We start from the raw sequence: 14,379 nt of genomic DNA, 5'->3' as shown, positions 1-14,379 counted from the left end.
CACTTTCGGTAGTTTCAATCAGGTGCCCTGGAATTTACCAAAATATCAGAAGAGCGGGTTTTTGGGGCAACCCATGGACCGCCGACCCATTACTTTTACACGAGAGGGATTTTAGAGTAAACGCGATTAATACTCAAATTATCAGTTATTGTCTATTTAAATATTTAAACTTTTAATTTTTAAATTATATCTAATATTTAATTTTTGTTTTATTTTAATACTTATCATTAAAAGCTTAACCTCTTTTAATACTTAAACTTATTTCATATTAAAAATTATATATTTAATTCATGTTTTATTTTTTAAATGCTTTGTATTAGGTATTATAACGATCTTCAATGTAAATTTAAGTTTTTATTGATCAAACGACTTTGGTAATAAAAGAATCGTTGTTATTCTTTGATGTATCGAATTCGAGCATCAGAAATATCATAAATATGAGCGTTTAATGTCAAACGGTTGATAGTGTTCTTTTGAGATAAAATTTGAATCTGGTTCGACCCAACCCGAAATAATATATTTACAAAAAATATTACTTTTATTCAATAACAAATAGGGATTTAATTTAAAAAATAATATATAAAAATGTCTTATAACAATTGTCACGACCGTCTTTCGGGTGGGCCCGGAATTGGGCTTCGACTTGGAATGAGTGGGTTGGAGTCACCACCGACCATTTTAAAACGAATTTAGGTGGGTCGGACACCATTTTACCTTATCTGCGTTGTACCAAAAACGTGTCGGGTTCGGGAGTTGGTTACGTCAAGGAAGGATTATCACCCTTGAACCGCCCTTTCGGTACCAATTAATTTATCGGTTATCTTTAATTGCAAAAATTAAAAATTAAAATTTAAAAAATCCGATTCGAATTATTTACCTTTGATTGATTTAAACGAAGACCCTTAAAAAGATAGAAATGTTAGATAAAAGTAATAAAATAATAATAATAATAATAAATAAACGAATAAATGAAAATAATAAATTTAAAGGAAATAAGGAAAAAATAATAATAAAAAATATAAAAAAAAATGAAAAATGAAAAACAAATAAAAAAGAATATATATATATATATATATATATATAATGCTAGTGTTAAAATTAAATGGAGCTAAAAGGAGAAAAACATTTATATATATATATATATCTAATAATAAAAAAATAATGTTTAAATAAATAAAATAAAAAACACGAAATGACCAAATTGAAAGAATAATAACTTGAGAGTACAATTTAAGAGAAAATTGGGCTAAAATTGAACCTGGGGGTCGAAATAGAAATTATAAAAGATGGGGACCATAAAACGATTCCCCCCTTAACAGTTAAAAAATGCTCAGATCCAATGGCCCAGGTCGGGTCGCGCGCGGGTCGATCCATGGGTTTGTATATAACCCAAAAAAATTCCAAAATCCCTCATTTTCCAACTTTATCCCAAAATAACATCTCTCAGCTTTCAAGCTCTTTCTCCTGGGCGATATCCGACCACCGCCCGGTGGCTCAACCCTGCCGTGCCGCCACAACCGACGGCCGAAAAAACCCAAAACTCTAAAAAAAATATCCTCCTCTCCCCCCTCAACACTAATCTGAAACCCAAAATCCACAAAACTTCCCAAAACGGCGCAGATCTGAGTGTAAAAGTTCGACCTTTACCATTTTCGTCGGTGACCGTTTGACTCCCAGCGTGCTTGCTTCGGTTTTTTTTATTTTTGTTGTGTATTCACTTGCTCTGTTTCTTCTGTGTTGTTGTATTTGGGTTTCGATTTTGTTTGTGTTGTACTGGTTTGATGCTTCTAGGCTCGATGTTGTGGTTTTTTTTTGTGGACTGGTTTTATGTGGCTCGATGATGATGGTTGTTGTTTTTTGGTTCGCTGTCGTATGGGTTGTTCTCTGTTGGTACCGTGGTTGTATACTGTTGATGCCCCGTTTACTTGTGTTCCCTTTGTATTTATACAGCCCCTCACGGGGGCTGTTTCCGATGATAACGGGGTCATTCCCGTATACTTCGGGCCTAACGTTGTTCTATTCGTGGTGGACCGGTCATCCCGGGATGGGTCAGTCCCGGGATCTTCTGCCGTCCATTTCTCCCTCTGACCGTTTGGCTCTCTTGTGCGGCGCCGTTTGACTGACTTGATATGTTATGGTTTTGAAAACCTAGTGGACTGGGTTAGATCAGGCCCCAAAACCCACTGGACCCATTGGACCCTAAAAATAAAATAAAATAAAGTTAAAAAATAAAATAATAATAATAAATAAAATAAATATTTTAAAAAACCATATAATATATAGTTTCAAAATTTATTTTTTAAAAACTATATATTATACGTATTTCAAAAACGTTTTAAAAAACTATATAATATATATTTTTTCAAAAATGTTTTAAAAACTATATAATATATAAATATTTTCAAAATGATTTTAAAAACTATATATTATATATATTTTCTAAAATGTTTTAAAAACTATATATTATATAGTTTTCAAAAGTGTTTTAAAAACTATATATTATATACATTTTCAAAATGTTTTTAAAATTATATATTATATAAATTTTCAAAAACCGTTTGCAAACTATAAGGTAGGTAGGTAGGTCGGTAGGTAGGTAGGTAGATATGTATATATAAAAATAAAAAATATGGAAGAAAATGAGTGTCTACAACTACCTCTCTTTGTCATTTTTTCGTGGAACGAAAAGTATGACAAAGATAAAAAGACACAAATTTTCGTTCGGTGGAGTTTAAAAATTGACTCTGAAAGAATAACTCCCTGTCAAATTGAGTTGCGGATGACTCCTCCGTTGCGAAGTCGAGTTCATCTTGAAATGATATGGAATTGAAGCCGTAATTCAGAATTTGAATCGGAATGTGGCTTCTCGTTGCCAAATTGTAATCACTTCTGTCTTCTTCTCGGATTAAAGACCTCAGTTTAAAAGTTCGACTGGAAAATAGTTCCTTGATTCCACCATGTGGTTGATAGACCTTCAAGCTGAATGAAATCGAACTCGAAAAGTCTTCATTGATATATAGTTGTTCTCGACTTAAGCTATGCTATCGGAAAACGATTCATTGTCGTTAAGGTACGGCTAACCCATGCCTTCTTCTCGACTTGAAAACCTCGACTACAATCGGGCAATAGTGATTGATGTGTCATCGAGCTGAATGAAATCGAACTCGATAATTTTGCTGACAGATATCCCTTCTTTCCTTGAGCTATGCTTTAAATTTGATTTGCCTCTGAGTTAAATGTAATCGAACTCGAAGGTCTTTGATGACAGATAACCCTTCTAGCCTTGAGTTATGCTGTAAATTATGTGCCTTTGAGCTGAGTGTAATCGAACTCGAAGGTCTTTGGTTGGAAGATAACCCTTCTCGACTTAAGCTATGCTGCAAATGATGTTCTTTTGAGCTGAGTATAATCGAACTCGAAGGTCTTTGGTTGGCAGATAGCCCTTCTCGACTTAAGCTATGCTGCAAATGATGTGTCTTTGAGATGAGTGTAATCGAACTTGAAGGTCTTTTGTTGGCAGATAACCCTTCTAGCCTTGAGTTATGCTGCAAATGATGTGCCTTGGAGCTGAGCGTAGTCGAACTCGAAGGTCTTTGGTTGGCAGATAGCCCTTCTTGACTTTTGTTATACTCCAAATGATATGTCTTTGAGCTAAGCGTAGTCGAACTCGAAGGTCTTTTGTTGGCAGATAACCCTTCTAGCCTTAAGTTATGCTACAAATGATGTGCCTTGGAGCTGAGCATAGTCAAACTCGAAGGTCTTTTGTTGGCAGATAACTCTTCTATCCTTGAGTTATGCTGCAAATGATGTGCCTTGGAGCTAAGCGTAGTCAAACTCCAAGGTCTTTGGTTGGTAGATAGCCCTTCTCGACTTAAGTTGTGCTGCAAATGATGCACTTTTGAGCTGAGCGTAGTCGAACTCGAAGGTCTTTTATTGGCAAATAACCCTTCTAGCCTTGAGTTATTCTACAAATGATGTGTCTTGGAGCTGAGCGTAGTCGAACTCGAAGGTCTTTTGTTAGAAAATAACCCTTATTTCCTTGAGCTATGTTACAAATAAACACTATATCCTTCATCGTGAAGTTGAAATCGTGGATGACATTGCTGCTTGTGGGCACAATATCATTCGTCATGAAGTTGAAATCGTGGCGGACCCTTTCATTATAAAGTTGAGCCTTGAATTGGATATCCTTCATCGTGAAGTTAAAATCCAAGCTTGTATTGTTTCGAGTCTAATATCCTTCGCCGTGAAGTTGAAATTGGCTCTGAATGAAAATGGGAAACCCCTTCTTCAAGAAGTTGAGCTTTGAATTGGATATCCTTCATCGTGAAGTTGAGCTTTGAATTAGATATCCTTCGTCGTGAAGTTGAAATCGTAGATGGCCCCTTCGTTGTGAAGTTGAGCCTTGACTTGAATATCCTTCGTCGTGAAGTTGAAATCAAGCTTGTATTGTTTTGAGTCCAATAACCTTCGCCGTGAAGTTGAAATTAGCTCTGAATGAAACTGGGAAGCCCCTTCGCCGTGAATTTGAGCTTTGAATTGGATATCCTTTGTCGTGAAGTTGAAATCCATCTAAAGTTGGCACGATATCCTTCGTCGTGAAGTTGAAATCGTTGATGGCCCATTCATTGTGAAGTTGAGCCTTAACTTGAATATCCTTCGTCGTGAAGTTGAAATCCAAGCTTGTATTGTTTCGAGTCCAATATCTTTTTCCGTGAAGTTAAAATTGGCTCTGAATGAAACTGGGAAGCCCCTTCTCCGTGAAGTTGAGCTTTGAATTGGATATCCTTCATCGTGAAGTTTAAATCCAATCTAGAGTTGGCACGATATCCTTCGTCGTGAAGTTGAAATCGTGGATGGACCCTTCTTTGAAAAGTCGAGCCTTGACTTGAATATCCTTCATCGTGAAGTTGAAATCCAAGTATTGTATGTTTCTTTGAGTTGGATATCCTTCGTTGTGAAGTTGAAATCCAATCTCGAGTAAATTGTGTCGCTTCGAGTTCAATATCATTCGCTGTGAAGTTGAAATTGACTCTGAACGAGACTCGGAAAGTTGTTTTATTGTCAGACATTCACCCCTTCGCTGTGAGGTCAAGTAACCACCATAAACTTTTGAATGTGCTTTTTGAATCGAGTATATTTCGTCTTGAAGTTGAAACTTGACTCAAAAAGCTGCAAAAAAATATATATGCTAAAAATGATAAATGCGATGCTCTTAAGTATGTCTAAGATGCATGCAACATGAATGAGCTTTGTTTTACCTCTTGGATGGAGTCTCGTACTTTGTCTACCAATCTGGTCATTGGAATCGATCTTGCCCCATTTTCTTCTCGGGCTGCAGTTTTAAGTACATTTCACATTTGATATTGTCCTGCTTGAAAATGTTTTTCTCATTTCTCTTAATTTGGGAGGAAAGAAATATATATATAAAAATGTAAGAATTTTGTAAGACATTGCCCTTACTCCAGGCTCGTAATCAAATCGAATCAAATCATAAACATAAGTTCAAAGAATATCAAAGGAATCAATAACTCTTTTAATGTTTTCAGAGTTATAGCTCTTTGACAAATATTCAAGTGGATGAGTTAGCTTTAGGTTGACCTAAGGTTTCAGCATAAAAATGTCATTTTTTCGGTTATTGCAACATGTATTTTCTTTGGCTTGACATTTTAATTGGATGCGGACAAAATGACGCAACTAGCATTATCAATTACTAGACCTTCTATTTCAGTTATCTAAAATCTTCCATTTGTTCAAGCTTTGTAGGCTCATCTAACAAAGTCAGTACAGAAATATCAATCTAAAAATGAAATTCCTGAGTGCTCGTGTGAGATTGACTATAACAGGTGTTCCTTAACTCCCTTAGTCCATCTTTACCGAAACTCCTTATTTAAAATTTGCCATTGCCTGGCTAGTTGAATCCATAAATCTAGGGTATTTAACCAATTGCTCTAGAGGGACAACTTAATATCATTGTATATATATTATAATCACCTTTATCAGGCTAGCTGAATATTATCCATAAAGCCAGAGCGTTTAACCAATTGCTCTAGAGGGACAACTCAAACTTTATTGTATATTATAATCACCTTTATTAGGCTAGCTAAATCTTATCCATAAAGTCAAGGCGTTTAACCAATTGCTTTAAAGGGATAACTCAAGCTTTATTGTATATATATAATATTATAATATTATAATATGGATATACGATTCCAATTTCTTAAGTTTGTCAAGAAGAACATGTTATAGTCTAGGTGTTGTTGAAAGTCAATAAATCTCATCTTTAGAGTTCAATTTCCAAGCAACTAGTCTGAATTAGATTCACATACTCGACTATTCCATTTATGAAGATCATTATCATCATCGAACGTCTTAAACAAAAAGTATAATAATGTCATATGTAAGGAATGCCCCATGTTGTCTGCTTCTATGCATACTAAATACCTAGCCTCTTGTTTATTGGTTTTTGCAAGAAAAGGGTATGGATTTCGAACATATCTTCTAGGTAAGGTCAAAGTCATTTGTTTTATCAGCTTTTAATCGTGTTATTTGTCAATAAATTAATTGAAATATCCCCATAAAAAGAAATATGTCAAATTTCAAAAGCATGTTTCAACAAGAAATATGAGAAAGTTTAAAAAAAACAAGTCCAAAAATGATGCTTCAAAATGGAATAAAGCCTCATTAGGATGCCCCATTTTTTCTAGAATGTCAGGATTAGGGTCTTCATCTGCACTTGCTCCCCATTTTTCAACCGTTTCACTTGACGGGGCTCCTTTTGATATATTCTCAGATGAGCAAATTTCTTCTTCGGGAGTGTCCTTGCTTTCATCGTAAAATTCCCGCTCTTTTCTATTTGAACAAATGTTATGTGGATGAGGTGTGTCCAACTCTTGTTAATTAATGTGAATGAAAAAAGTGAAAATAATCAAGAATGCATGAAGTTTCGTGGAACTGATCCAAAAATGTGTTTATTACTGTAAATAATCTTTATTGGGGACAAAAGTGTTACGTCTTAGGAGACAAAAAACATTTTAAAGGTATAGACCCCAAATAGCTTCAGACTGGTTGGTTCGTCTTCAGCCTTGTACTTATCCCAAGAGTATCGAACGACTGCATCTCTGATTTTCACTCTCTGCTGAGTCTGCCCTCAACGGGAGCGCATTTGGAAGCCTCCATTGAAGGGAACTATCTGAAGTTTGTTTCTTTAATTCTTCAACAATGAACTCCAATTTCAGCTAACGTCTTGCTATCTTTTAAGGGACTCTCCAGTCCAATAACTTTTTATCTCATCTTGCCCCTACAACCCTTGTCAGCTCAAAAAGTTGACTTCTGGTGTGCATAGTGTAAACCTGATCCATCCTGAGTATTCTTTGACCATATCTAGACTTCTGAGCTTTTCATCTCTTGTATTATAACCTCTTTATCCATTAATGCAAATTATTTACGTTTAATAAACACATTTTTGGTGGATCAACACCGTGTTTTTTAATGATGCAAATGATGAAAATTAAAATGAAAGAAAAAAAAATGAAAAGAGTTTGGGGAGGTAAATCAAAACAATAATGAAAATAAAAGGTCACACCCTAATGATATCTACCGCGCATGCTTAGTATTCCTACCCGGACATGATCTCTATCCCACAAGTTGATTTTGATCAAGTCCTAACCGTATAAATTTCTAGTTCACATGCTTTGAACATGAAATAAAACAGGAAAAAAATAGCCTAGGGTTTGAAATGAGGTTTTAGGGTGGGCTCTAATTCCCTGTAGTCTCCTGATTTAGGTTCTAAAAAGGTACTCGAGTTCTACTTGCTGGTTCCCACTTGGGTTTGCCAGACCCTTAGTCCTAAACCCATTACAAGCTTATGTGGACTAAGTTAAACTCGAGAGGATACATTCCCTTATGCCCATACGGAGAATAAATTCACACGAAAGCATAAGGTATATGAATCCCGAAGGTTACTTGCTAGGCCCATACGGAGAATAAATTCTCACGAGAGCGTCGCTTTCACCCCCACTTAAAAGGGTTCGGAGCTCGGGTATAGAGCCTTAGATGGAAATTTTTCAAAAATCTGAAATCATTGAAAGAAAGCATCAGTACAACTATTTACTTGAAAAAATAATCAAAGATAAATAATTAGAATTTAATAAATAAATTAAAATTAAAATTTACCATTTTCGCTTAAAAAGATAACCGAAAATTAATTTTGGCCTGACTCACTTACATGTCCCCAAAGGAGTTGTTAAGCTGTCGTTGCCGTCTTTCGGGTAGTCCCAGAATTGGGCTTCGACTTGAAATGAGTGGGTTGGAGTCGCCACCGACCATTTTAAAACGAATTTAAGTGGGTCGGACACCATGTTACCTGATCTGCGTTGTACCAGAAACGTGTCGGGTTCGGGATTCGGTTACGGTCAAGGAAGGATTAACACCCTTGAACCGCCCTTTCGATACCAATTAATTTATCGGTTGTCTTTAATTGCGAAAATTAAAAATTAAAATTTGAAACATCCGATTCGAATTACTTACCTTTGATTGATTTAAACGAAGACCCTTAAAAAGATATAAATGTTAGATAAATAATAATAATAATAATAATAATAAATCAAAAAATGAATAAAAGAAAAAAATAAAATAAAATAATAAATTTAAAGGAAATAAGAGAAAAAATAATAATAAAACTAATAATAAAATAAAAACTGAAAAATGAAAAATGAAAAACAAATAAAAAAGAATATATATATATATATATATATATAAATTTAAATAAATAAATACTAGTGTTAAATTAAATGGAGCTAAAAGGAGAAAAACATTTATATATATATCTAACAATAAAAAATAATAATGTTTAAATAAATAAATAAAATAAAACACGAAAGGACCAAATTGAAATAATAATAACTTGAGAGTACAATTTAAGAGAAAATTGGGCTAAAAATTGAACTTGGGGTCGAAATAGAAATTATAAAAGATGGGGGACCACAAAATGATTCCCCCCTTAACAGTTAAAAAACGCGCAGATCTAATGGCCCGGGTCGAGTCACGCGCGGGTCGATCCATGGGTTTGTATATAACCCAAAAAATTCCAAAATCCCTCATTTTCCAACTTTCTCCCAAAATAACATCTCTCAGCTCTCAAGCTCTCTCTCTTGGGCAATATTCGGCCATCGCCCGGTGGCTCAACCCTGCCGTGCCGCCACCGTCGGCGGTCGAAAAAACCCAAAACTCTAAAAAAATGTCATTCTCTTCCCCCTCAACACTAATATGAAACCCAAAATCCATAAAACTTCCCAAAACGGCGCAGATCTTAGTGTAATGGTTCGACCTTTACCGTTTTCATCGGTGACCGTTTGACTCCCGGCGTGCTTGCTTCGGTTTTCTATTTTTTTTGTGTATTCACTTGCTTTGTTTCCTCTGTGTTGTTGAATTTGGGTTTTGATTTTGTTTGTGTTGTACTGGTTCGATGCTTCTCGGCTTGATGTTATGGTTTTTTTTGTACTGGTTTTATGTGGCTCGATGATGATGGTTGTTGTTTTTTGGTTCGATGTCGTGTGGGTTGTTCTCTGTTGGTACCATGGTTGTATACTGTTGATGCCCCGTTTGCTTGTGTTCCTGTTGTATTTATACAGCCCCCCACCAGGGTTATTTCTGATGATAACGGGGTCGTTCTCGTATACTTTGGGCCTAACGTTGTTCTGTTCGTGGTGGATCGGTCATCCCGGGATGGGTCAGTCCCGGGATCTTTGGCTGGCCTTTTCGCCCTATGACTGTTTGGCTCTCCTGTGCGGCGCTGTTTGACTGACTGACTTGATATTTTAGGGTTTTGAAAACCCTAATAAATTAGGCTTAATCAAACCCCAAAATATACTAAACCCATTAGACCCTAAAATAAAATAAAATAAAGTAAAATAATAATAATAATAAATAAATGTTTTAAAAATCCATATAATATATAGTTTCAATTTTTTTAAAAAACTATATATTATACGTATTTCAAAAACGTTTTAAAAAACTATATAATATATATATATTCAAAAATGTTTTAAAAACCTATATAATATATAAATGTTTTCAAAATAATTTTAAAAACTATATATTATATACATTTTCAAAATTATATATTATATACATTTTCAAAATCCATTTGCAAACTATATAATATATATATATATATATATATATGTATGTATACAAAAATATGGACGAAAATGAGTGTCTACAACAATTATCCTTAAATATATAAGAAACAATTATATTTTCTCGAGTCGGATCAGATATTTTTTACCTTAACCCAAGAGTGATTCGACCCAAACATAATCTTAAAAAACCAACCTAACTCAATCTAAACCCATTCTTTAAAAAAATCAACCTAATAAGATGAAATCGGTCAAAATCTATCAGATTTAGGTCATGTCCACATCCCCATATATGACAAAAATGCACATTCGATAGTTTCAATCAGGTTCCTTGGAATTTACCAAAATACCAGAAGAGCAAGTTTTCGGGGCTTGCCTTGGACCACCGACCCATTTTTTTTAACAACATTACTTTTAGGTGTTTTATCCAAAAAATCACCCTGACAAAATTTATTTACCTGTCAGACACTCTTTCATCTTTATTTATCGATATAACACCTTTTGCAGGAAGGCGCAACCCATGCACCGCGCCTTACGCTGTTCTGACGCCACTTGGGGTAAGGCGTGACCCAAGCACCGTGCCTTATGCTGACATGGCGACACGAAGGGTAAGGCGCGGTGCATGGGTCGCGCCTTTTGCCACGTAGGGGTATAGCGCGGGGCATGGGCCGCGCCTTCCTGCAATTATGACATGCCTCAGAATGGCGCGGTGCATGGGTCGCGCCTTACATAATTGCATCCGCACTTCTCGGGTTTAAAGCATTTCCTCTCAGCTATAAATACCCCTCTCCCCCGTAAACTTTCTCACAACTCCATCTCAACCGAGAAACTAATACAATAATCCTCTCAACCAGTAAAAAACACATGGTAATCCTCTTATATTTGATTCAGAAGTTCGTTCGATCTTTCGTTATAAGGTAATTTTTTTATAATTATATATTATTATTTGAAAAAAATATTGTACTAATTGTTTTCAATTAATTTTTGTGGTTGTAAAATTAGAATGCGGGAGCATACGTCGAAATAGTTTTACCGATATGATATTAATATAAAATTATATTATTTAAATTATTTACATTTATGTGTAAAATCTTTATTGTGTTATATTTTAATTCATATATTATTTATTTAATTAGGCTTGTTTTAGGTTTTTTTTGAAGATATAATATTGTCTCACTTTCAAACTCTAAATATGGCGTGAATTTCAGCTATTGTTTATTATGATGGAGAAATTCGGGAAGATGAAATCGGCGTTGTTTACATATCAAATCATTATGTTAAAATATCCTTCAAGAGAAACATAGCTCTTGAGGAGGTGATAACGAAGATTTCAAGAAAGGTTCATGTTGGAAGTACTATAAGAATGTTGTCACTTCAGTACAGATTTCGAACATCATTGTTGTCATTAACTTATACAACGTTCAAACTATCGAATAATGATGATGTTGAAATGATGGTTGATTCTCAAAGTAATTATTCAGACACCGATACGGAGATGTATGCAAAGTTTGTTGAAGTACGTGTTGTTCGGGGTCTGTCATTAAGCTCCAACTATAGGCTGGCTGAACAAGTTGATCAAGTTGACAACCTGACTACAGTAATGTGTAATAATTTTAATGCCATAATGGGAAATCCGCATCATGGTGTCGTCCCATCAACTTCAATGGGGAGACATTCATCAGCAACTCCTTACGATCTATACCGAGGTGTGTTCACGAACAATCCGTATGGAAACATCGCGTCCATTTCAAGGGGAAAGCATTCATCTCCCAATTTCTTTGACCTTAATATGGAGATGCCCAAAAACGCAACAATCTGTATAGTTTCTATTTGACACAATGGCTTCAAGCTCTAGGGGAGGCATTCGACTGCGTGCTTTTTCGATCTCAATGTTGATATGCCTTCTAGTTCAAGGGGAAGACATGCAAGTATTAGGTTCTTCGACCTAAATGTGAAGAGCATGAAGGAACCATCATCTCCACCAGAAGAACCGCTTCATGAGCCATGTGCGGATGGTGTTGAGACTGGACTATTCATTCACCAGAATTACCGCAATTCAACTCCAATGATAATGATGATATAGATTAAGTCCTCTCAAATGTGGCACAAACTGACCCTCCAGCACACATGTATGAAACTGACTATGGTGCAATGTACGGGTCAAATTTCCGGATATACCTCATCTCAGTGGCTATGGATTTTACTTATCAATAAATAATGGTGAGTTGTCTTTAGGCATGGAGTTTTCAAGAAAAGAAGAAGCGATGATGGCTATAAAAAATTTCAATATTCGTAATTCTGTTCAATCTAGAGTCACCCGCTGTACGACAGAAAAATATGTATGCCACTGTGCCCGACGTGAAAACGGATGCAATTGGATGGTTCGCGTATCGAAGAAGAAGAGGAAAAACATTATATGGGAACTAACGGTATACAACGATCCTCACACATGTTGTGTTGGAGGGATCAACCAAGATCATCCTAACTTGGACTCTAAAGTGATCTGCCAAGCCATCATGCCCATGGTAAAAGCAATCTCACATATAGCTATTTTTGTGTTGATTTCAGCTATACAATCGCAGTATGGGTATTCCGTCTCATACAGAAAAGTATGGAAGGCAAAGCAGAATTCCATTAAAAAACTTAATGGCGAATGGGATGCATCTTACAACGAACTTCCAGGTTGGTTTAGGCTAGTGCGGAGGTTGAATCCTGGGATAATTGTGGACTTCGAATCCTCTCATGCATACTTTAATGATCGAGTTCTCCACAATCGATGCCAATTCTACCGGTTTTTTTAGACTTACCCACAATGCATTAATGTTGTCAAATACTGCAAGGCTGTGGTCCAAATTGACAGGACTTTCTTGTATGGAAAATACAAACAAGTTTTACTATTGGTAGTTGTCCAAGATGGTAATCGCAACATTCTTCCAGTTGTTTTTGCTCTTGTTGAAGGAAAAGATACAAATTCTTGGGTTTTTTTCCTCTAAAACTTATGTTTTCATGATATCACGAGGGAAAAAATGTGTCATTTTAGATTACAGAGTTGGGATCAAAGTAGCAATGGAGTCTTTGGGTCTAATCTGGTAACCACCCTTTGTTCAACATAGGTATTGTATCCAACACATTTATGCGAACTACCATGGAAGGTTCAAGAAGAATGATGAGCGACAATTACTTGTGCGCATGGGTAAGTGAAATTGTTATAGTTTTTTTTTCTTTCGATCATTTTCATTTTTTAAAGAAACAAAGTTAGTAAGTTATACATTTTATGCTCAGGTTATGAACTGCAACCTCAAACATTTGAATCCATGCTTCAAGATTTGCGGGCGAAGAACGAGGAAGGATACGACTACATTAGCCTCATCGATAAAGAAATGTGGACAAAAACATATGATGGTGGATATCGATATGGACACATGACGACCAACTTGGCTGAGGCGATCAATTCAACCTTAAAGGGTGCACGTCACTTACATGTAGCGGCTTTGGTGAAAACTACATATTTTCATTTGGAGATGCTTTTTGCGAAACTCGGGGGACAAGTTCAAACCTGGATGCAAGGTGGTCATGTCTATCACACTAGATTATTTACAGATCTATAAAAAAAATTGTTGCATCAAATGGAATGTCTGTAACAAGCTTCTCTAGAACACATGAATTGTTTCGTATCACAGAGTTGCCGCGACCGCTTCAAGGGATTAAAGTTGTGTTGTTAAGAGTAAATCTACGGGACAGATGGTGTGACTGCGTGTTTTTCAAGCTCTGAATTATCCATGCTCTCATGTGATAGCAGCTTGCTCGCATACTCGTCAAAACTATAACCGTTTTGTGGATCCCGTATACCTACTATCAGAAGTGTTTAAGGTATACGAATTTGAGTTCCCCCCATAGGTAATGACAAAGACCCTAATGAGGTTCAGAATTGGGTTCTGATTGTATCAGATCCGACTTTATTGAGGGATCGTGGTCGTCCAAAATCCACTCAAATTTATTGTGATATGGATATTCGAGAAAAATCTAGACACGACAAAAAATGTGGGCATTGTAGAAACTTAGGACACACTAGAAGAACATGTCCACTTCTGTTGTCATCAAGTAACCATTGATGAGGAACTGATGTAGTTGTTGTTTATCAAATAATAATTCTTGTAGTTTAATTTACATTTACTTAAAGTTAATTTCATTTGATAACCGCTGATAAAGATTAAAAAATGATACAAGAAAACGAGATTCG

The sequence above is a fragment of the Hibiscus syriacus genome, unplaced genomic scaffold (assembly GCF_006381635.1).
Source record: "Hibiscus syriacus cultivar Baekdansim isolate YM2019G1 unplaced genomic scaffold, ASM638163v2 tig00116984_pilon, whole genome shotgun sequence".
Lineage (NCBI taxonomy): Eukaryota > Viridiplantae > Streptophyta > Magnoliopsida > Malvales > Malvaceae > Hibiscus > Hibiscus syriacus.
This window is presented reverse-complemented; position numbering follows the sequence as displayed.